Genomic DNA, 25959 nt, shown 5'->3' with positions numbered 1-25959 from the left:
TAACTAACTAAATAATCACAGAAATGCACAAACAAACAAAGTAGATATGGTTACAAGGAAATGATAGGGGATGTGCCCTAGTGGGCTAAACCGGTATGGCTGCTTGGTAGACAAAGGGACTGGGACGCGGGCGAAAGACAAAAGACACTACACAGTTGATAATTATAACAATTGAAATGCTAATCCTTTGCACATGAACGCTCACTCATTCGGGAATAATTGCAATCAATATATATATTTACACTCAGTGTGTCGTCGTGATTTCTGTTGGAATCGTCCTTCTTTCTGTTGGAAGTTCATCCGCCCGTCTTTCGTGGTTAGAATGGATACTTCAGAGAATAGATGTTTCGGCGGTTGTCGGCCTTCGCATTCAATTGTACACAATTCCTAGCTGCAGACTAGTAATTAGTATCGAAGATTTGCTCTTATTCTGTCGGTATCGATAGTCTCAGAGTTTCAACAACCATTACAACCTTAGCTTATCCTCTTATCGTTCACCTAGGATAGGGGGCGCTACAGCGATTTTTGAAAAAAATTAGTGCCCATTTTAAACGGCCTCCTACTCAAACTCAGAAGCTAGGATATGCATATAAGTAATACTTGTGGATAGAAAACACCCTAAAGTTTCTAAAACTGTTTGAATGGTGTCTGTGAGTATAACAGAACTCATATGGCAGTCAAAACCCCGAGACCGATCGTAACAGGAAGTGGAATTCTGAATTGCAGACTCAACTTCAGCACTTTGCCTGTAAATCACACAGTGAGCAATGGTTCATTGAGCACTTCCTATTGCTTCCACTAGATGTCCCCAGTCTTTACAAAGTGATTTGAGCCTTCTACTGTGAAAACTGACTGAATGAGACGCTGTGGAAAGTGGTCACATGAGGAGGGCCATCACCATTATGACGCCGGCGCCCCTGGCTACCCTCCCCTTTCGAAACGTTTTGAAAGACAATGCAATCGTCCCCCTTGAATCTTATTGGAGCTCTGGTTGAAAAAGGCCCTAAAGATTTATGTTATACAACGTTTGACATGTTTGAACGAACCTAAATAAAAAAAATATGAATTTTTTCGAAAGAGTAGTCCCGCGCACGACAGAACTTTTGGTGCAGCCTTCAGAACGCGCTAACAAGAACAAGCTATTGGAACATAAAGGATTAACTTTTTTGAACGAAAATACATTAGTTGTGGACCTGGGAATCCTAGAAGTGCTTTCTGATGAAGACAATCAAAGGTAAGGGATTATTGACAATAGTATACAAGACTAGATTTGATATGCGATTGTTCCAAGATGGCGCTGACCTGTATTGCTAGCCTATTTTCTGAGTATCGCATCCCCTTTTATCGCAAAGTGTGATTACCCAGTAAAGTTATTTTTAAATCTGGCATTACAGGTGCTTTCAAGAGATATTTATCTATAAATCTTAGAATGACAATATTACATTTTAAAAATGTTTTCGAATAGTAATTTAGTAAATTGTAGCGCTGTTTCACCAGATGCATTTGAGGGAAAATAGATAGTCAACGTTACGCGCCGATGTAAAATGCTGTTTTTATATATAAATATGAACTTTATCGAACAAAATAATGCATGTATTGTGTAACATGATGTCCTAGGAGTGTCATCTGATGAAGATTGTCAAAGGTTAGTGCTGCATTTAGCTGTTTTTTGGTTATTTGTGATGCATGTGGTTGGTCGGAAAATGGCTATGTGGCTTCTTTTACGATGTACTCCTCTAACATAATCTAATGTTTTGCTTTTGCTGTAAAGCCTTTTTGAAATCGGACAACGTGGTTCGATTCAGGAGAGGTGTATCTATAAAACGATATAACATAGTCCTATATTTGAAAAAATATTTATATTAAATTTCGTTATGCTAATGGCGATCGGATTTTTCGCTGAATGTCCGTCCCGTATGAGGTTAACCTCTTTGGGCTAGGGGGCAGTATTTTGACGTCTGGATGAAAAGCGTGCCCAAAGTAAACTGCCTGTTACTCAGGCCCAGAGGCTAGGATTTGCATATAATTGGTAGATATGTATATAAAACACTCTAAAGTTTCTAAAACTGTTAAAATAATGTCTGTGAGTATAACAGAACTGATATGGTAGGCAAAACCCCGAGGACAAACCATCATTTTCAGCCTACCACTCTTTTCAATGGCTGTCATGTTTATTATGAGGCGAAATCCTCCCAGATTGCAGTTCCTAGAGCTTCCACTAGATGTCAACAGTCTTTAGAAAGAGTTTCAGGCTTGTTTTTGGAAAAATGAGCTAGAATTTGTAGTTTTTTTAAGTGGCTCCCATTTTGGCTGTAGTGTTTTCATGAGCGTGGATGAGAGCGCGTTCTTTGTTGTTTATCTCCGGTAAAGACAATAACGATTCTCCGTCTTAAATTTTATTGTTTATTTACGTATTAGGGTAGCTGAGGTTTAATTATAAACGTTGTTTGACTTGTTTGGAGAAGTTTATTGTTAACATTTGGGATTCATTTTGTATGCATTTTGAAGGAGGGAAACCAGTGGATTAGTGAATGAAGCACGCCAGCTAAACTGAGTTTTTGGGGTTATAAAGAAGGACTTTAACGAACAAAAGGACAATTTGTGATGTAGCTGGGACCTTTTGGAGTGCCAACAGAAGAAGATCTTCAAAGGTAAGGCTTTTATTATATCGCTATTTCTGACATTCGTGGCGCACCTGGCTGGTTGAAAAATGCTTTTCATGCTTTTGTATGCGGGGCGCTGTCCTCAGATAATCGTATGGTGTGCTTTCACCGTAAAGCCTTTTTGAAATCTGACAAAGCGGCTGGATTAACAAGAAGTTAAGCTTTATTTTGATGTATTACACTTGTATTTTCATGAATGTTAAATATTTCTATTTCTGTCATTTGAATTTCATTCTCTGCAATTTCACCGGATGTTGTCGAGGTGGGTCGCTAGCAAAACTCCTGCGCCAGAAAGGTTAAACAGTTTAAATCACATTACATAATTTCACAAATCTTTACTCATTCATTTTATACAACAATTAGATGCAAGCCTCACAACTGAGACTCTTGTATAGACAGAGTTATGGTAATGTGGCTGTATTGTCTCTCATGAGTTTCACAAACATTAAACTAAATGGACCGGTCGTAGCTGGAATCTCCACCGACCGTGTACACATTCTCCAAAACATGGACATTGTTGAGTTCTCAAGTTCTATGATGGAGAAGAGGTTTCTTTGTTCTCCTGTGAAACCTTCTCTCTATACTGCCTGGCCATGAGAGAGACTCCTCTAGGAATTTATGACCTGCGATAACAGAGCCTGGGTGTAGGGGGAAGAAAGAGGTGGTGAGAGAGGGGGATAGTGCTCGCTATACCCAAAGAGGGCCACGTCATGACAGTTCATACTGCAAAGCTTTGATTGGTTGGAGGATGTCCTCCGGAAGTGATCATAATTACCATGTACGTCTATGGAAGGGGGTGAGGCCTACAAGCCTCCTAGGTTTTGTATTGAAGTCAATGTAACCAGAGGAGGACAAAAGCTAGCTGTCCTCCGGCTACACCATGGTGCTACCCCAGAGAGTGCTGTTGAAGTTACTGTAGACCTTCATTGCAAAACAGTGTGTTTTAATTAATTATTTGGTGACGTCAATATATTTAGTATAGTTTTATGTAAAAAAATAAAAATAAATTGTGTTTCACTTTATTTTCATGAAATTTCACTGAGGAGGCCCCATTCCTCCTCTGAGGAGCATCCACTGCTTGGTCTGTGGTTGCTATTATGAAGTAGGTCTATGTCTCAGATATTTATCCAGCGTGTAATTCCATAGAGTTGAGACTATAATGTGATTAAGAGATTTAATAAATATGCTTTTATCTTGACCTGTGGCCATTCGGATGGTAATATGTATAATATGAAATATATCAATGGAACACTAGTCACTTGAATAATGTTTGCATACTGCTTTACTCATTTCATATGTATATACTGTATTCTATTTTACTGTATTTTAGTCAATGCCACTCTGACATTGCTAATATTTATATATTTCTTAATTCCATTGTTTTACTTTTAGATTTGTGTGTGTTGTTGTGAATTGTTAGATACTCCTGCACTGTTGGAGCTAGGAACACAAGCATTTTGCTACACCCGCAATAACATCTGCTAAATATGTGTATGTGACACAATTTGATTTGATTTGATTTATATCCATGACTGGTAACAAGTCATCCATGGCTTTTGAGCATCACTTTCTGGCTTTAGCCATGTGGAGAAAAGGCTTTTAAGCAGACGCCATTAAAGTCAATGACATACCTTTGAACTTCTTTGATCTAGAGGTGGTGTAAAAAGCTACAATGGATGCAGCTCTGTTTTAAAAAATCCCTGCATGTTGAGTGAGATTGGTGAGATTGCATGCAACACTAACCACACTACACACAACCACTCTACATACACAGCAGGGCTATTATTTAGCTGCGCTAACAAGAGTAAGCTGACACTTCTACCACACAGACACACATATCGGTCATCCCAACACAATAACTGGTTGCTGCTCAGTGGCTAATGTTTTCTGTCAATCAGTCAGCCGTCCATGTCCGCTCCCACCTCTGAGACGACTGTATCCACATGGGCTTTGGACACATACCCGCCAGGACTCCCAGCACCCCCAGAGAGAGCTCCCATATGACTCCCCCGGAAGGGGCCCAGGGACATGTGCTACCTACCGCTGTCCCCACTCCTTCCATTTACATTTTATATTTACGTCATTTAGCAGACACTCTTATCCAGAGCGATTTACAAATTGGTGCATTCACCTTATGATATCCAGTGGAACAACCACTTTACAATAGTACATCTATATATTTTTTTGGGGGGGGGAGTTAGAAGGATTACTTAATCCTATCCCAGGTATTCCTTAAAGAGGTGGGGTTTCAGGTGTCTCCGGAAGGTGGTGATTGACTCCTGTTGAAGGGAGAATAATGAAGATTTACCAGCCAGGCATGAGCTGTTGGCTCCTCATTAGCTGTACAAGGCTGCTTCACCTTGCACATCTAAAATGCCCATTTACTTATTCACCACATGTTTCTGCATTGATGGTGAGACATGGATATTTCCTATGCCCGTTCCACAGCAAAATATTAATATTTTGTATGTCACCACCATCAATTGAATTGTTGCTTCAAGGTATGTTCAAAAATAAATATTATATGATGTGTGTTGTTGAATACTTTGTCTGAAGTATTGAATCACGTGTGTTGCAGTGTGCCACTGTGTGCTGTACTTGTTTGCTGTGGTAATAACACCCTACAGATGTACAGTAGGATTTTAATTTGATCACCCTGTTGCAGGAGAATTTTCCTGCAATGCAGGAAATGTAAAACTTGTAGTGTATTTGAGTGTTTAAAAGGCTTCTGAAGTTTCTAATTTCCACTTTGAAATGATTTTTCTTTATGAGAAATGTATCAACTCCTACAAAAATGTCCAATAATTTACATTTCCTGTTCCTGTGGGACATCTGTATGTCAGTCTATGGCAGTTCTATGTAGTCCCTGAATGTCCTCTGTATCTCTGTGCTGTCCCCAGCCCTAGACCTATGACATTCAGTCCCGTGGAGGCTGTGTCCCCAGCAAATGTGACACCTTTAGGTCCAAGTCCTTTGACTGTAACAAGTCGGCCCAGTACCAGTGCCAGACTGGTGTCACTGGGCCCAAGTGTGACCAATGCGCTCCAGGACACTTCAACTTCCAGGAGGGTGGCTGCACACGTAATAAATGACTGCCATCTTACTGATTGATGTCTATGAATAACTTTCTTGTCAGAATTGTCTCTGAGTAAAGATAGAACAGATGTACAGTCAATACAATAAAGTAATACATCTTCTTTGGGTTTGACTACTGCTTTCCTTGATGATAAATGCTGGATAACTTCAGACCAAAAAGGTATTTTCTCTTGTACAGTTGAAATGGAAAGTTTTGTAGAAAGTTTTTTCAGTAGGACTACTGAGCCTGTTCTGTTTTGACCAGAGTCTGTTTTTCCTGCCCCCTTCCCAGCATGCCAGTGTGCCCATGTGGGAAATAATTCCGATGGCAACGCGGGAAAGTGCATCTGCCCTCCAAACACCGTGTGGGAGAGATGTGACAAATGTGTGCCCAACCACTGGGGTCATGACATCATGGCAGGCTGCAAGGTACACCTTACCTAGGGCTGTTGCAGTGACCATATTCCCGCCACATTGGCAGTCATGAGTCATGACCGCAGTAAAATTCCACTTGACTGTTGAGTCATGGTATTCTCCTTGTAAGCACTCTGGACATGCTTAGACAGTACACAACTTGCTAATGAATATCAGGTCCTAATGACCTGACATCAATGCAAATGCCATCGGAAATCACATCAAACACATATCGTAAACTGTAGACCTATACTACTTTTAAAACTCACCTCACTGTGACGATCAATTTGAAGAAAGAACTTCAACAGCAGGTTGAAACACTGTAAAACATGGTTATTGTGGATGTTGTTTCAAAGCCTAACAACAAAATGGACAGCGCTTTAAATCAAAACAACCAATTTGCATATTAGATCTTAAGCATATGCAGTAGTTTTATGAGCCCAAGCCTGACAACACATTGCCTACCACATATTAGGCATGGCAGGAAAACACAAACCTGATTTAAAATGTCTTTGGTACATAATTGGTCTAGCCTATACTCCAAAATGAAACAAATTACAGTAATCGTGGACTGCATTATTATGCATACTCGATGAACTGGTTACCTTATGCTACGCTCCAAAATGTACATCCATGAGTCTGGGAGAGAATGTATAGCCCTAGGCGATGCTGTTGGTTCATTGATTGTGCAGTGTAGCTTACAGTTAGCCTACAGTTAGTGACTTTGATTTTGAATAGCCTAGTAATAGGGCATATTTTATATTTTCATAATTCATTGGGTGACCTGTTATCTTTAGCTATACAGAATATCTCACCACCATGTGTTTCCATCTCCTCCTCTCTCTCCTTTGTTCCTTTCTCCAGCACACAGAGGGGCTGTCATCAGTTTAATGAAAACATGTTACTATCCATGTTCCCGAACAGATTTCACTTGGTTTCCCAAATTAAGCACTGGGTAACTGCAGGAATAATGCTGGAGAGCCCATGGCATACAGAGTTTGGGCAGAATATCACCTTTCGGGGCAGCGAGAGCATGCTTCTCAAACAGTGGTTGATGCATGGATTGAAAAAAGTGTCCTTATATTTATTTCTCAGCTGCTCATATTAAGCACATGCTCCGCTATAAAACCGAAATAGCCTACAAAATGTGTGGCCTCCATTAGCTGTTCCAGTGCATACAGATGACATGTCTTCTTCCCCTGTCCCTGTTCCTGCCCATTTGATTAATGGGCCATTCTAAATCTAAACTAAGTTTACATATTAGTAAAGAGGGGATTAAATTGAGAATAGTCTGATGGGTGAAAATATGATCACTTGATGAGACAACAGCTGTGCAGCCTGAGGCAAGCTTTCTTTGGTACTTTCTCAAATCATCAATACCCTACAGTCGCATCATGCAGACATTACATTTACATTTTAGTCATTTAGCAGAATTTCTTATCCAGAGCGACTTACAGTAGTGAATGCATACATTTCATACATGTTTTTGTTGTTGTACTGGCCGCCCGTGGGAATCGAACCCACAACCCTGGCATTGCAAACACCATGCTCTACCAACTGAGCTACAGGGAAGACCGTATATGTAATGATTTCTAAGACATTATAAGGTTTGTATCATTCACAACAAAAGTTGCCAAATAACTCTAAATCTAGTGTTTCAAATGATTACTTTTACTCTCAACATAGCCACTTCATATGAGCACTCTCTCCATAATGGGAAAACTATCCTTCCTATTTTATCGTTCAATTATATTCTCCTTATTATAAAATCATATAAAATTAAATAATGGCACAGGACTTATAAGCATATCGTGTCAGCTAAATGAACAAATCTGCAGCCTATGGCATGTATTCTGATCTTCTGAAATACATTTTCTTCATATGTTTCTTCAGACCTGACTAAAATAAGTAATGGATTTATTGTGATGGTATATATTACATTGATTAATTAGACTTTTTAAAATGTCGATGTTCCAAAGGGACGAATCAGCGGCTTGGATGTGTGGAGGCCTGGAGATGCTAAACGTGTTTATGTTAATTAACGGTCAATTACAATGAGACCGGCAGCATTTTGCATGACAATAACTGGCTGACAAAATGTCATAACCGCCACAGCCCTAAATTTACCTCACCTTATCTCACCTGCCCGCCTCCACACTGGTTCGGTCTGGCTTGTGGAAAGTTTGTGGAATGTTTAGCTGATGGATTAACCCTTTGTGACTGGGTATTGATTCATCTAATGGTATATTGATTATGAATACCTGACACTCTCCTCCACAGGCCTGTGGCTGTAACCAGGTGGGCTCATTGACCCAGCAGTGTAACCCCAACACAGGTTGCTGCTTGTGCCGGGAACAGTGTCACGGAAAGAAGTGCAGTGAGTGTAGGTTGGGCTACCGGGACTTCCCTCAATGTATTTCCTGCAACTGCAACGTGGCTGTTTCGGACATCCAAACCTGTGATGCAGACCAGGATGTTTGCGCCTGTGTAGACAGGACTGGACAATGCAGCTGCAAGGTAACCGACTACCATCAGTTGATTGTAGTCTACTCTATTTTCTATCTATCGATCACTTAGAATAGTCATCACAGGATGCTTTGTCAGGTGATTGCATCAGAGTTTTCCAAATAAGTGACAGCAATCACCTACATTGAAATTATCCCAAAAGAAACCAAAGCCAACTCTCCTGGCATCTCCCTGATGTCTAGCCAGCACTGAAATAATATTATCTGTTTTTGAAGTAGGAGTTCTATAGCGTTACTAGGCGTGATGTTAAGCCTCTAACTGCAATTACCTGTTAATGTCACATTAGCGTGACTATAGCAGATTTCTCCATATAGCCTATATCTCAACAGCAGCACTCTAGCTCTCCGCATCTACCTAGTACCTTCCCTATCTGGGCTCAGCACGGGGCCTGTCGCCAGGTTTTGGCAGGCAGCGCAGCGTCTGTGTGTGGGAGGGAGTGTGAGATGGAAATAGACCTGACGTGTGGGGGGGGCATTCAGATCAGCTAGCGCCAGGCAGGCAGGCGTTGCCATCCCAGCTCCCTGCCTCAGGGTGACAGTGCAGTGACAGGCTGTCACGCAGTGCCAGCGATGGGAGGTGATGACCCTCATTAACAGAGAGAGAGAGAGAGACAGACAGAGAGATGTAAAAAGCTACTTTCGACTCTGAAGTAAAAGTGACATTTGAAGAGGAGAAGACTGTGTGTTGTTGGGTCTCTTGTTGTGCTGTTTAGTGTGTGTGTGTGTGTGTGTCTTTCCTTGCTGACTGTTTATTTTAGACTACTGGGATGAAGGGATGGAGGGATAGAGGGAAGAGGTTGATAGGGTCTGGGGGACGTTAGTGAAGGTCACGGTGATGGACGGATAGATGGACAACTGCGGCTGGAGGGGTGGCATGGCTCTGTGTGTTACATGAAGCCATAGCAATAGAATTGCTGGCATCCTTAGCACAGGGGCGAAGGCACGGTTGGGCCTAGGTGGGCGCATGTCCACCCACTGGGGAACCAGGCTCACCTAATCAGATTGAGGCCCAAAAATATAATATATAATATATATTTATTTGTTTTGCTGTACTTGTCAGTGTTTCAAACGGGACATTATTTGTCTTTTTACCTTAGCACAGTACTTGACTTGGGCAGGAGCTCACAGGAACTGAGTACTGGCACCTCAAATGTTCTTCTGCTTGAGTTCCTACATCTCCTATAGAATATTAACTCAAAAGTATTGAGGAGTTCCTGGACCTAAATGTAAATGGTACCGGCAGCCAAAATGAGTACCGGCACCTATTTCAGTCCAAGTCAAGCACTGGCCTAATCATGCATACACCATCAGATAGAATTCATAGCAAGCAGTAAGAAAGGGGTGGGACAACTAAAGGGATACACACTAAGTGTACATCCTTCCATGACATAGACTGACCAGGTGAATCTAGGTGAAGGCTATGATCCCTTATTGATGCCACTTGTAGATGAAGGGGAGGAGACAGGTTAAAGAAGATTTTTTAAGCCTTGAGACAATTGAGACATAGATTGTGTATACAGTTGAAGTCGGAAGTTTACATACACCTTAGCCAAATACATTTAAACTCAGTTTTTCACAATTCCTGGCATTTAATCCGAGTAAGAATTCTCTGTCTTAGGTCAGATAGTATCACCACTTTATTTTAAGAATGTGAAATAATTTTTTTCAGCTTGTATTTCTTTCACCACATTCCGAGTGGGTTAGAGGTTTACATACACTCAATTAGTATTTGGTAGCATTGCCTTTAAATTGTTTAACTTGGGTCAAATGTTTCGGGTAGCCTTCCACAAGCTTCCCACAAGTTAGGTACATTTTGGCCCATTCCTCCTGACAGAGCTGGTGTAACTGAGTCAGGTTTGTAGGCCTCCTTGCTTGCACACGCTTTTTCAGTTCTGCCCACAAATGTTCTATAGGATTGAGGTCAGGGCTTTGTGATGGCCACTACAATACCTTGACTTTGTTGTCCTTAAGCCATTTTGCCACAACTTTGGAAGTATGCTTGGGGTCATTGGCCATTTGGAAGACCCATTTGCGACCAAGCTTTAACTTCCTGACTGATGTCTTGAGATGTTGCTTCAATATATCCACATAATTTTCCCTCCTAATGATACCATCTATTTTGTGAAGTGCACCAGTGCAGCAAAGCACCCCCACAAAATGATGCTGCCACCCCCGTGCTTCACGGTTGGGATGGTGTTCTTCGGCTTGCAAGCCTCCCCCTTTTTCCTCCAAACATAACGATGGTCATTCTGGCCAAACAGTTCTATTTTTGTTTCATCAGACCAGAGGAAATTTCTCCAAAAAGTACGATCTTTGTCCCTATGTGCAGTTGCCAATCCTAGTCTGGCTTTTTTTATGGCAGTTTTGGAGCAGTGGCTTCTTCCTTACTGAGCGGCCTTTCAGGTTATGTCGATATAGGACTTGTTTTACTGTGGATATAGATACTTTTGTACCTGTTTCCTCCAGCATCTTCACAGGGTCCTTTGCTGTTGTTCTGGGATTGATTTACACTTTTCGCACCAAAGTACGTTCATCTCTAGGAGACAGAACTCGTTTTCTTCTTGAGCGGTATGAAGGCTGCGTGGTCCCATGGTGTTTATACTTGCGTACTATTGTTTGTACAGATGAATGTGGTACCTTCAGGCATTTTGAAATTGCTCCCAAGGATGAACCAGACTTGTCGAGGTCTACAATTCTTTTTCTGAGGTCTTGGCTGATTTCTTTTGATGTTCCCATGATGTCAAGCAAAGAGGCACTAAGTTTGAAGGTAGGCCTTGAAATACATCCACAGGTACACCTCCAATTGACTCAAATGATGTCAATTAGCCTTTCAGAAGCTTCTAAAGCCATGACATCATTTTCTGGAATTTTCCAAGCTGTTTAAAGGCACAGTCAACTTAGTGTATGTAAACTTCTGACCCACTGGAATTGTGATACAGTGAATTGTAAGTGAAATTATCTGTCTGTGAACTATTGTTGGGAAAATGACTTGTGTCATGCACAAAGTAGATGTCCTACCCTACTTGCCAAAACTATAGTTTGTTAACAAGAAATTTGTGGAGTGGTTGAAAAACGAGTTTTATGACTGCAACCTAAGTGTATGTAAACTTCCGACTATGTGCCATTCAGAGAGTGAATGGGCAAAACAAAATATTTAAGTTCCTTTGAATGGGGAACAAAAGATTTAAGTGCCTTTGAACGGGGACATCCAGCCAACTTGACACAAATTTGGGAAGCATTGGAGTCAACATGGGCCAGCATCCCTGTGGAACGCTTCAACACCTTGTAGAGTCGTTTTCCCAGCAATTTGAGGCTGTTCTGAGGGGAAAAGCAGGGGGTTCAACTCAATATTAGGAAGGTGTTCTTAATGTTTGTACACACATTTTATTTGGCAAATGTCTTTCAGGATACATAAGGACATTATACAAACAATCTAGTGCTGTTTTTAAAAGATATTTCCTAATAGGCCTATGTAATGAATTTGAATTATATTTGATTATTAACCCCCCCCCTCCCCCCCCATTTTCTTTTTTTTTTAATAACTTAGCAATATCAAAATCATGGGCTGGTTCTGGCACATGCACTGATACCATGTGCATTAAACAGTAGGCATAGGCTAGGCTCCACGTTGTAGGCTACTCATTGATAGCTAGCTAGCTAAGAGTCATTAGCCAACTTGGCTAGCAAAAAGAAGTAAAATGGCCAAACAAAGCTCACTGTTAAATTATTTTAAGATACTTTTTTCTTTGTGTGTAGAAGAAAGAGTTATTTGAAATCAGAGATTTTGCCCTCAATCTGTGATTATATTGCTCTAATGGAGGGCCTTAAAGAAGTGTTTCAGTACATTCAGAGACAAGGACCAGCACCCAATTCAACACTTTTAGAAATCATGAAACATGCTTCTCCACTTCGACTCGCACTCTCTCGGTCCCTCCACTGAGACATGATTATCAGTCCATCAGTTCAAATTAAAATGTCAATTTATGCTCTGACGTGCCTCGCAAGTAATAGGCTACAACAACTGACCTATTACCAGTGTTTTAATATAGCCAAACTTGAGACTCGAGTTTTGAAATATAAGGCTCTACGTTATTAATAATAAGGAGTAAGCCTACATGGAGAAGAATCAAGTCAATGTAAATAGCCTATCATTTTTAGGAATGAAAGTGCTAATTGGAAATAGCACTTTGCCCTGTATGCTATTGATCATTTAATTGATATCACACAATACATTGTAGGCGGACTTGATCTCCCGCGCCCAGCAGAGAATTGCACTCTGCTTGCATTTTGACTCAAAGTGATCTTGACTAAGAAAAGGTTGGTGACCAGTGTTGTCCACTTTGATCATGAATGATATATCAGGGCATTATGTTCTAGTCTATTAACTATAGGGGTATGGTTTATTATTATTGTAGGTCTATGTGAGTTGCATGTTAAAGAGTAATGGATTTACGTATGCTTACAAGACTATTTGGTCTGTAATGCGAAATCACACGTTAGATGATTTGTTGTGTGCGATCGATTACAGTAGGTTATATGGTAGGCTTTGTTTTAATGATAATTTGAGTGGCCAAATTTTGGCCCACCTACATTTTTGCTGGCCTGCCATCAACGGATTTCTACACCCCTACCATAGCATCCTCTTTACAGACTGGTGTGTAAACAAAACATCTTTACATTTAATGTCTGTTATGAATGTGGCTTCTCAGTTCTCCCTGCTTTAGGAGTGTACTAACTAGGGAAGCATCAGATAAGATCGAAGGGAAACGTTTCCTATAAAATACACCCTTATCAGGACTGTCACTGTTTGTGTCTGCTGTATGTGGGGGTATGCCCCTTATCATTCCTCCTCAGTGACATGTGAGCCCCTTTGAAATGCACCTACTGTACCTATTCAAATGGCTGCCTTGGTATTCTTCTGAATAGAATCTTCTTTGATCAATATAGAGCAGGGTAAGGTGAAGAGAACAAGAAATTACTGTCACGGTTATTTATAGCTTGGCTCTGTCTTAAATCAGATATCTCCCTAGGCCTGTAATATGTTTGCAAATCTATTCAGATGTGTTTTGTATTCAGGTCTTATGTGTACTCTACTGCAAACTGCAATAATACTGTCCCTGCTATGTATTTGACAATAATGACCAGCCATTTAGGACTGCAAATAGCAGTCTTATTGCTGAGTGTTTGTGTGTTGTGTCCCAGGCAAATATACAGGGTTTGAAGTGTGACAAGTGTACGTTGGGGACGTTTGGCCTGAGCACCAGGAACCCACTGGGCTGCAGTCAGTGTTACTGCTTCGGTATGACCAGCAACTGCACAGGGCCTCATCCGCATGTGGGTAAGTCGAGTCATGAAGAAATGTGACAGAAATGCACACAGAGCACACATGTACCGTGTGGGCACATGCATCCCCCATCACATGCAAGTCCACCCACTCACAGGCACAGACTGAGGTACAGTATTCGTACACAAGCATACAGTTACTGTGTGTGCACTCAAATACATCACACAACACGCAACATGCACACGCGCATGCACACACACACACACATATCTTGAAATATGTGTACTGTGTGACTCAGTTGGTAGAGCATGGTGCTTGCAATGCCAGGGTTGTGTGTTTGATTCCCAAGAGGGACCAGTACAAAAATGTATTCACTCACTCTGGATAAGAGTGTCTGCTAAATGACAAAAATGTAATGATAAAACAACAACATTTATTTTCAAGCAACAGTTTGTATTTATATTTACATGAGAGTGGTTCTCCTCCATTCTTCATTCCCGGCCAGGTATTTATTCCTCATCTTATTTTGCTGTAATTTATGGGACGTCGAGAGAACGTCGAGAGAACCAGGCAGACCAGGCACAAACAGGAGGCTAGCCTGGTACCAGGGAGGTATAGGGGGCTTGAAAGCAGGCAAAGTCTGGGAGCTGCAGCTTCCATGTTTGTTTTAATAAGGATTTCCTGCCAGAGCGCCACAGACCTGATAACTCTCCGCCCGCTGTATCCATGGAGACCGTGGCTGAGGACATTGGCAGAGGGACCCTTCTTTCATATAAATGGAAACGACAAACAAATTAAATAAAGGTTGCCATCCCAAAGTTAATCTAAGTTTGTTTGCTATAAGACTAAGAGTAAAAAGAAAGCCAGTTGAGAATCCTCTCCCTCATTTATTGGAAGGCAGGAGATTTTCTCTAAGTCAGTGAGTCGTGTGATTGCATGGTGAGGTGAGGGGCACAGCCCGGCCTCTCTGGAGCCTTTAGTGAGCCCTACGCTAGATATTTAGATGGGAGTGGAGAGGAGAAAGTCTAAAAACACTATTTTGCTCAAAACATTTATTTTTTACCCTTTAGTGTGTTTACTTGACTGTATTTATACTTGGGATATCGCTTTTTAACAGTAAAAGTTCGCAAATCGCTGGAGAACGTCTTTAAAACAGGGGCCTCAGAGGCATAGCCTACTGTACAGGAGTGGCTTCTTCAAGATATTCATGCTCTATTTGCCCAGTGAAACATGTCTCTGGCCTCAGGATGTGAAATGCATTTTAATCTACAACTATATGAGAGGCTGAGTCCTGGTGTGGTATTGGAGAATAGAGTTGTCCAATGTCACAGAGGCTGTTTTTCTTTTGAAATACCCTTGCATAATCCACTTCAAATCCTTGGAAAAGACCTTCTCAAATACAACCCATTATCTGTGTATTTTGTGTGACATAAGTGATGCTGTTTCTTTGTTGTCTCTGTGTTGCTACAGTTGTCCCTGAAGCCAGAGCAGACCAAGCTGCCCCTAGTGGACAATGACAACCAGCAGGAGACAACACGTGGAGTGACCTTCCAGCACCCAGAGATCATCGCTAACGCTGACCTGGTCACCCAGAAGTTGACCGAACCCTACTACTGGAGACTGCCTGAACAGTTCCAGGCGTCCATGGTGAGGGCACCCTCCTCTCAAAATGATTTAAGAAGTTGATAAAAAGTGTACAATCGACCGCTGACATACTGTATAATTGCTTGGGACTGATTAATGTGTTTGAATTGAGAACTGGTGAACATTGCTGCTTTAAAACACTATCCAACTTGCACTTATCAGGAGTTCAGAGATGGGTATTGTACTAACAAGTTATTTGGATGGTTTCTCCTCTTTAGATCACAGCCTACGGCGGCAAGCTGAAGTACGCCATCTACTTTGAGGGGCGTGACGAGACAGGCCGCACCTCCTACAAACCCCAGGTCATCATAAAGGGAGTGTCCAACAGAGACAAGGTGATGGTCCGCCACATGCAGGGACTGCAGATTGGACAACTTACCCGCCATGAGATCAACATGACAGAGGTAAGGACCTGGGCTTACATGCTGGATCTCTTGTTGTCATTACTGTTTCCTAACCTCTGAAAATGCAGTTATTATCCATTTGACACTAAAACTCGCTTGTGTTGTTAAAACAATTATGGGCCTTTGTGATGGATGCCATGCCAATGCATCTTTTGTCTTTTTCCTAATAGCTTTTCAAAGCAAGATTTTAACCTCTAAAGATACAGTAATGATAAATTGACACTGAAGTGATGTTATGAACATGTTTTGTTTTTCAAAACGAGTAGAAGTACGAAGACAAGAAGGCCATGACACGCGAGGACTTCATGGACGTGCTGTTTTATGTTGACTACGTCCTCATTAAGACTTCCCATGGGAACATGATGAGACATAGCAGGTGAGCTCTCCTCTCTGTCTCTGAACACATAATGGGCTAAACTGAGACAACCCCTGATAGAGAGCTCAGGCATTGACTGTTTACTCTACACTCTTCATTTCAGTATCACTGTAAGCTTAATCATGTCATGTTATCATGGATCACCCTCTGCCTTCAACACTGACCTGTTCAATCCATGTAATGAACTAGGGGCAATAGCATAATCGGATATTTCAAGCATAGAGAAGAGAATGCAGAATGTCCATGGAAAAGCTTTGGATTGTTGCCATTGGCTCACATGGCTGTCTCTTTCTCCCTTTCTCTTCCTTTCTCTCTCTCCCTCTCTCTCTCCACTATACCCAGGATCTCTGAGATTTCTATGGAGGTGGTAGAGGAGGGAAGGCCGTCCGTGGAGAGGGAGTGGGCTCACCAGATAGAGAAGTGTGACTGCCCCCTGGGCTACTCCGGCCTGTCCTGTGTGTCTGTGTCTCCCATCAGACCATCAGCCGTGGCGACAGGGTCATCCATCAGACAGGGCTGTGTGTGTGTGTGTGTGTGTGTGTGTGTGTGTGTGTGTGTGTGTGTGTGTGTGTGTGTGTGTGTGTGTGTGTGTGTCACGGTCCAATCAGAGCCACAGCCGTGGAGTCAGGTTGAAACACCTGTTAGAAACAGATCACATCCTTCTCATCAAAACTGCTAGCTCTCCCCCTCTTTATCACACCTCCGCCCAGACACCTTGAATGCTCCCCCATTCTTTAGTGCGTCTCTACTCCACTCCTAATGAACTTTGTTGTGTTACTACGACAACCTCCATCCAGACCTGAGTGTTACTGATGTGTCTCCTACTGGATCCCTCATAAAGGTGGCTGTAAGAAAACCAGACAGATGGCAATAATTTGAAGCTGTCACATAGTTAATAAAGTATTTTTAAACAGGCGTTTAACGTGTTTGCGGGGAACAGATGGCGCCTCAAATTGACCCGATTAATTCTCAGTGAGGATGTCTCGTTGGAGCTCCATAGGAGCCCAGGACTCCCACGAGCAGGGGGGCGGCAGCGGGGGGGGGTTGTGTAACAGCCCAACCGGTAACCGTCTGTCTGGGTTTCGCCCATCGGCAGGAATGTGTGGCTGGGTTGTACCGTCTGCCCGCAGCGGTTGCGCGGCCTCCAGAGCGGACATCGGGAGCTGTGTGCAGTGCCAGTGCAACGGGCACAGTGAGGCCTGTGACCCGGAGACATCCATCTGCCAGGTAAGTGCTTTACAACGTCTCTGTGATCTGAGGAGGACGGTGCCGTTGGCAATAGTTGGCAGGCTGCCCTGTGACTACACCCATAAGAGTAGAGGATCAGCACATTTGTTCAGAAGCCAGTTGATAGGCTACATAGTCCAGTGGCACCAGGAAGTAGAACATAGTGTAGTGTCTGGAATAGATTTGACTGGTAAATACTAACAAGAACGTTGTGCTAGAGAGCAGTCCATGTCGTTTAATACAGAGCATAATGTGCCCATAAGGTCCTTTGGTCCTTTGGTCAAGATAAAACCAACCTTTTTCTCTGCTTCCCAAATCATCCCCTAGAGCATGTTATGGGCTGGAACTGAAACTCAATCCCAGCTTTCATTTGCATTTGTGCTAATAACAATATAATTTGCATTTTTACGGAGCCGGCAAATTGAAAATGTTAAATGGGTTTGTACAGCGTAATTTGGGTAATTGAGGTACACAGGAAGTTAATGAAAGTCTTTTGAATACCCCGGCTCAGTAGGCCGCAACTTCTGCTGACTGATTAGTGGTGCTGCTCTGAATTGGCAGTTTGGCAGTTTTTCTCAGAGCAGAGCGGTGGATAGAGGAGAGGAAAGGAAAACGGCCCTGGGCTGACAGGGAGGGCCCCAAGCTCAGGCTCTGGAAGGGCCCTCACTTCAAAACAACAGTTAAGACACATCCACCCTCCACCCCGACAACCACTGGGTTTAGTTTAGTTAGATTCTGAAGGTGTGAATTCATTTTAAGTGAATCATCCATCAGAGTGAATGGTTGTGAATGTGGATATGATATTAGTGTGTTTTCTCTACAGAACTGCCAGCACAACACAGAGGGGGACAGGTGTGAGCGCTGTGCCCCAGAATACTATGGTGTAGTGAGGGGCAGACCCGGCGACTGCAAGCCCTGTGCCTGCCCCCTCACCAACTATGATAACAAGTAAGTCACAGAGGCACAGTTGAATGGCTCTACTACTGTAAAATAAAATCAGTTCTCATATGGAGCTCTCTTTCTCTTAGTTTCAGCCCTTCCTGTGTGACAGAGGGATTGAATGACTACCACTGTGCTGCCTGCCCTGAGGGCCATGTGGGAAAGTACTGTGAGAGGTAAGAACTCTCTACTGAACATACAAAACCCACGAGGCTCTTTGTGAATCGTTTTGTAACTGAACTCACCTCATCAGTGACCTTGCTATCCCACATTGCTAACAGAACATCACTTCCTGTTAGTTATCTACTCTAAACATGGTTTCCGCTCCTCTAGATGTGCCACGGGTTACCACAGCGACCCCCGTGCCCCAGGCGGGAAGTGTGAGCAGTGTAAGTGTGACACGTACGGGGCATGGCCCCAACCGTGTGACCTCCGCTCAGGCCAGTGCCGCTGCCACCCCTGGGCCACTGGACGCACCTGTATTCAGTGCATGGAGAGGCATGTATGTGGGCCCTCTGGGATCATGTGTACGCACACTAATATAACTTACTAATGCACTGTTTTCAATACACACACACACAAAACTACTAGTACAGAAAATCATCAAGGTTTCTGAGTAGAGCTCTCTTTGTTGTTTTTTATGTTCGTTCAATATTGTAGACTAATCCTATTTTAGATTTTAGACCCCTATATCACCTTTGTTGTGAGTCTTAAGTGGAAGAAAATTGCTTTGGGGACGGTTGTAAAACTGCCTATCTACTTGAGGAATAACATAATTGCCCTTTCCTTGCTCTTGACATTTAGGTTTATTGAATTCAAACAACTTTGTAGTGATTTCATGGTTAATATTGGAGACGGTACTATAGGCTGTATTATGTATTTATAAGCCTACATATCCCACTTGACTGCTAGCTACCTAGCTACCTAGCTAGATCTGTGTTTACATGTTATCTCCATACCCGACTTGCCTAGCTACCGAGCGTTGCCTTCTCTTCTTTACGTCATAGTCAAGCCACCTTTCAGGAATCGGGTGCTCCTCTATAGGTTGTGTCTATTAAACGTTACATGTAAAGTGTTGATTCCATGTTTCATGAGCTGAAATAAAAGCTCCCAGAACTGTTCCACAAAATGCTTATTTCTTGCAAATGTTGTGCACGAATTTGTTAACATCCCTGTTAGTGAGCATTTTTCTCCATTGCCAAGACAATCCATCCACCTGACAGGTGTGGCATATCAATAAGCAGATATCACTACATAGGTGCACCTTGTGCTGGGGACAATAAAAAGCCACTAGAATGTGCAGTTTTGTCACACAACACAATGCCACAGATGTCTCAAGTTTTGAGGGAGTGTGCAATTGGCATGCTGACTGCAGGAATGTCCACCAGAGCTAGATCATTTAATGTTAATTTCTCTACCATAAGCCACCTCCAACGTCATTTTAGAGATTTGGCAATACATCCAACCAGCCTCACAACCGCAGACCACATATATGGCGTTGTGTGGGCGAGCGGTTTGCTGATGTCAATGTTGTAAACAGAGTGCAATTTGAATGCACAGAGATACCATGACGAGATCCTGAGGCCCATTGTGAGGTAATTTTTTTTTAAGGAACCTGTTTGGTATAGGGGGCAGTATTGAGAATTTTGGAAAAAATATGTTCCCATTTTTAACTGCCTCCTACACCAACTCAGAAGCTAGAATATGCATATTATTGTTCAGGTTTGGATAGAAAACACTCTGAATTTTCTAAAACTGTTTGAATGGTGTCTGTGAGTATAACAGAACTCCTATGGCAGGCAAAAACCTGACAAGGCTTCAAGCAGGAAGTACCCTGTCTGACAAGGAGTCGTGCGTCTTACCTCTTTTTATTGAAAAGTAAGGATCTTAGCTGTAACGTGACAATTCCCAGGGCTCCAATAGGCTCTCAGAGCCCGCGAAATAACTGAAGGTTTACGAGGGAACCTCAGGTTGAAACATATTATCGCCTTTTGTAAGTGGATGCTCGGAGGACCTTTCAATGATGCGCGTGCATGAGTCGCTTCTGAGGAGAAATTTTATTCGGCTGTTTAGGCTCAATGCATACTCCCGGTCGGAATATTATCACTTCTCTACGACATAAATGGCATAAAAATTTGTTTTAAACAGCGGTTGACATGCTTCGAAGTACGGTAATGGAATATTTAGACATTTTTGACAAGCCAACGCGCCATGCGCGGGACCGTGAGGAAGCATTCTGATAGTGTCTAGAACTCACGAACAAAACGTCGCTGTTGGAATATAACGATGGATTATTTGGGACCAAACCAACATTTGTTATTGAAGTAGAAGTCCTGGCAGTGTATTCTGATGAAGAACAAGCAAGGTAAGAACATTTTTCTTATAGGAAATGTGATTTTGGTGGAGGCTGAACTGGGTGGGTATCTAAATAGCTAGCCCTGTAATGCCGGGCTATGTACTTAGATTATTGCAAAATGTGCTTCATCCGAAAAGCTATTTTAAAATCGGACATATCGAGTGCATAGAGGGGTAATGTATCTATAATTCTTAAAATAATTGTTATGCTTTTTGTGAACGTTTATCGTGAGTAATTTAGCAAACTGTTAGTAAATTCACCGGAAGTTTGCGGTGGTTATGCTTTTTCTGAACGTCACATGCTAATGTAAAAAGCTGGTTTTTGATATAAATATGAACTTGATTGAACAGACATGCATGTATTGTATAACACAATGTCCTAGGTGTGTCATCTGATGAAGATTATAAAAGGTTAGTGCTGCATTTAGCTGTGGTTTGGGTTTATGTGACATGATATGCTAGCTTGAAAAATGGGTGTCAGATTTTTTCTGGCTGGGTACTCTGCTAACATAATCTAATGTTTTGCTTTTGTTGTAAAGCCTTTTTGAAATCGGACAGTGGGGTTAGATTAACGAGATTCTTGTCTTTAAATAGCTGTGAAATAGTCATATGTTTGAGAAATTGAAGTTATAGCATTTCTAACGATTCAAAAATCGCGCCACTGGATTGAAGTGGCTGTTACGTAGGTGGGACGAAATCGTCCCACATACCCCAGAGAGGTTAAGGTATCTGTAATCAACAGATGTATATCTGTATTCCCAGTCATATGAAATCCATAGATTAGGGCCTCATTTGTTTATTTAAGTTGGCTGATTTCCTTATATGAACTGTAGCTCAGTAAAATCGTTTAAATTGTTGCATGTTGCGTATCATTGTTTTTTCATGTTTAGCTGTGTCGTGACTTGACTTTCGTTAATCTGATGACTGTTATTTATTTAACAATATTTATGTAACAATTAACTCATTATGTAATGGTTTTCTTTAGAGAAGTAGAGGAGTCAGGCGCAGGACACAGGGATAAATGTAAACAAACGTGTTTACTCAAAATATCAACAAATCTTCTCATAGAAAAATACATAGTTCGGAGAAACACCTCCAACCACACAAAACAGGAAACAATCACCGACAAGACAAACAGGAAATGCAGAGGTTTAAATAATCAAATCAAAAACAGGTGTACACAATAAAGACAAAACCAAACGAACAGTGAAACATCGATCGGTGGCAACTAGTAAGCCAGTGACGTCGACCGCCGAACGCCGCCCGAACAAGGAGAGGGGCCGACTTCGGCGGGAGTCGTGACAGTACCCCCCTCCTGACGCGCGGCTCCAGCAGCGCGCCGACACCGGCCTCGGGGACGACCCGGAGGACGGGGAGCAGGGCGATCCGGACGGAAGCGGTGAAAATCCTGGATTAACGACGGGTCCAGGATGTCTTCCGCCGGTACACAGCTTCGCTCCTCCGGGCCGTACCCCTCCCACTCCACGAGGTACTGAAGGCCCCTCGCCCGACGTCTGGAGTCCATAATGGCTCGTACTGTATACGCCGGGGCCCCCTCGATGTCCAGAGGGGGCAGAGGAACCTCCCGTACCTCAGACTGCTGGAGCGGACCAGCCACCACTGGCCTGAGGAGACACATGGAACGAGGGGTTAATATGATAATCAGGGGGGAGTTGTAACCTATAACAAACCTCGTTCAATCTCCTCAGGACTTTAAATGGCTCCACAAACCGCGGACCCAGCTTCCGGCAGGGCAGGTGAAGGGGCAGGTTTCGGGTCGAGAGCCAGACCCGATCCCCCGGTGCATAATCCGGGGCCTCACTGCGGTGGCTGTCGGCACTCGCCTTTTGCCGCCTGATGTCTCGTTGAAGACGTACATGGGCAGCGTTCCATGTCTCCTCCCAGTGCCGAAACCATTCATCCACCGCAGGAGCCTTGATCTGGCTCTGAGTCCATGGTGCCAGGACCGGCTGATACCCTAGCACACACTGAAAAGGGGTAAGGTTAGTGGAAGAGTGGCGTAGGGAATTTTGGGCCATCTCTGCCCAGGGGATAAACGATGCCCACTCTCCCGGCCGGTCCTGGCAATAGGACCGCAGAAACCTACCCACCTCTTGGTTGACTCTTTCCACCTGCCCGTTACTTTCGGGGTGGAATCCTAAGGTAAGGCTGACCGAGACCCCCAGGCGTTCCATAAACGCCCTCCATACTCTAGACGTAAATTGGGGACCCCGATCAGACACTATATCCTCTGGCACCCCGTAGTGCCGGAATACATGGGTGAATAGGGCCTCCGCAGTCTGTAGAGCCGTAGGGAGACCGGGCAAAGGAAGGAAACAGCAGGACTTAGAAAACCGATCCACATCGACCAGGATCGTGGTGTTACCCCGTGACGGGGGGAGATCCGTCACGAAATCGACCGATAGGTGTGACCAAGGTCGTTGCGGAATGGGAAGGGGTTGTAATTTCCCTCTGGGCAGATGTCTAGGTGCCTTGCACTGTGCGCATACCGAACAGGAGGAGACATAAACCCTCACGTCCTTGGCTAACGTGGGCCACCAGTACTTCCCCGTAAGGCAGCGCACCGTCCGACCGATGCCAGGATGACCAGAGGAGGGTGACGTGTGGGCCCAACAGATCAAACGATCGCGAACATCAAACGGCACGTACATGATTCCAACGGGACACTGGGAGGGAGTGGGTTCTGCACGTGACGCCCGTTCGATGTCCGCGTCCACCTCTCATACCACCAGTGCCACCAGGCATGAAGCTGGAATTATGGGAGTGGGCTCTGTGGACCGCTCCTCTGTATCATACAGCCGGGACAGTGCGTCTGCCTTGACGTTCTGGGAACCTGGTTTGTAGGAAAGAGTGAAAACAAAGCGTGTGAAAAACATGGCCCACCTAGCCTGGCGAGGGTTCAGTCTCCTCGCTGCCCGAATATACTCCAGATTTCGGTGGTAATGTCTCCACGCTTTCAGAGCCCCGACAACAGCTAACAACTCCCTATCCCCCACATCATAGTTTCGCTCCGCCGGGCTGAGCTTCTTCGAAAAGAAAGCACAGGGGCGGAGTTTTGGTGGTTTACCCGAGCGCTGAGATAGCACAGCCCCTATTACAGCCTCGGATGCGTCCACCTCAACTATGAACGCTAAGGAGGGATCTGTCACGACAGTGACGGATGGTGGCGCCCCTCCTCGGCCGGGCGGGGCTCGGCAGTCGTCGTCGCCGACCTACTAGCTGCCATCGATCCCTTTTTGTTTCACTTTCGTTTGGTTAGGTCTAGGTAGGCACGCACCTGTTTTGGGTTAGTCATTAGAAAGGGGGGTTATTTAGGTTAGCGTAGGATGTATGTGTTTGTACGTGATTGTGTTGCTTGTCCGGGGTTTTGTGCTAGAGGAACGTGTACTGGGGTATTTTCCCTCTGCTTGTGGCTTATTTTCATTGTTTGTACACCACCGCAGAATCATTTAAGGGCTGCGCCCCTATACTTTTGGCGACCACATCCAGTTGTTTTTTTAATAAAGAAGTGTGGTCGAGAACTCTCTGTCTCCTGCGCCTGACTCTACCTCTCCTGTTGTTTTCTCGAAGCCAGCCCGTGACAGAAATCACGTACCTCAACGTAATGGAGTCAGCAGGAGCTTCAGCGCCAGCCATGTCCATGGAGGAAACCGTGGACCAACACTCTACCCTGCTCCACCGGCTGGGGAACGCCATGGATCAGGTGTTGGCGCGCCTGGAGAGCTGGGACCGACGCGCTCTCGGCCCCCCGAACGCGGCAGTCCAACAGCCTGCGCCCCCCCCAGCACCCACAGCCCCCAGTACCAGTGGGGTGAAACTCGCTCCCCCCAGGGAGTACGATGGAACGGCCGCTGGGTGTAAGGGCTTCTTACTCCAGTTGGAGTTATACCTGGCGACCGTTCGTCCCCCTCCCTCGGGGGAGGAGAGCGTCAGCGTCCTCGTCTCCTGTCTCACGGGTAAGGCCCTGGAATGGGCAAACGCCGTGTGGGACAGTCCGGACTCAGCCAGGGACAACTACCCAGAGTTCACCCACCGCTTTCGGGCAGTATTCGATCATCCCCCGGAGGGGAGAGCGGCGGGTGAGCGGCTGTTTCACCTGAGGCAGGAGACGAGGAGCGCGCAGGATTTCGCTCTCGAGTTCCGGACCCTGGCCGCGGGAGCAGGGTGGAATGAGAGGGCCCTTATAGATCACTACCATTGTAGTTTGAGGGAGGACGTCCGCCGGGAATTAGCCTGTCGGGACACGACCCACACACTGGACCAACTGGTGGATCTGTCCATCCGACTGGACAATCTGCTGGCCGCCCGCGGACGTCCGACCCGGGCCCTGCTCATTCCACCCTCCAGCCCTCCTGCTCCCACGCCTATGGAGATAGGGGGGGTAGCAGCCAGGAAGACTGGAGGGGGAGGTCGCTCCTGCACCTCATGTGGTAGCAGAGGGCACACTGTGGACCGGTGCTGGGGAGACTCCCCTAGGAGTCCAGACGGCAGGCAGAGCGCTCCTTTGACACCTCAGGTGAGTAAGCACCAGCCTCACCCAGAGCCCCCTGTACGTCACATGTATGTGTCAGTGTCATTTCCTTGTTTCTCCCCTCACTCCCGGTTTAAGGCGCTAGTCGATTCAGGCGCTGCAGGGAGTTTTATGGACCGTGGGGTCGCGGCTAAGTTAGGGATTCCCCTGGTCCAGTTGGACCAACCCTTCCCCGTGCACGCCCTAGACAGTCGACCACTAGGGTCAGGGCTGGTCAGGGAGCTCACTGTACCTCTGATCATGGTAATGCAGGGGGGTCATGAGGAGCGGATTAGTCTTTTCCTCATCGATTCCCCAGCGTTTCCAGTGGTTCTAGGGATTCCCTGGCTAGCCACTCACAACCCTAAGATTTCGTGGGGACAGAGGGCTCTTAAGGGGTGGTCAAATGAGTGCTCGGGCAGGTGCATAGGAGTTTCCATCGGTGCGACTACGGTGGAGAGTCCAGACCAAGTCTCCACCGTGCGCATTCCCTCAGAGTATGCCGATTTGGCTATCGCCTTC

The 25959-nt window shown here is 44.4% G+C and overlaps 1 pseudogene; it reads left to right on the top strand.

Moving 5' to 3' along the window:
* LOC115174404 (laminin subunit alpha-2-like) overlaps nt 1–25959 on the top strand; it is a 159388-nt pseudogene that overhangs the window by 94065 nt on the left and 39364 nt on the right.

This window comes from Salmo trutta, chromosome 35 (genome assembly GCF_901001165.1).
Source record: "Salmo trutta chromosome 35, fSalTru1.1, whole genome shotgun sequence".
In the NCBI taxonomy this organism is placed as follows: Eukaryota; Metazoa; Chordata; class Actinopteri; order Salmoniformes; family Salmonidae; genus Salmo; species Salmo trutta.
Note: the sequence above shows the minus strand (reverse complement) of the source record. Positions and strands in the feature narration are given on the sequence as shown.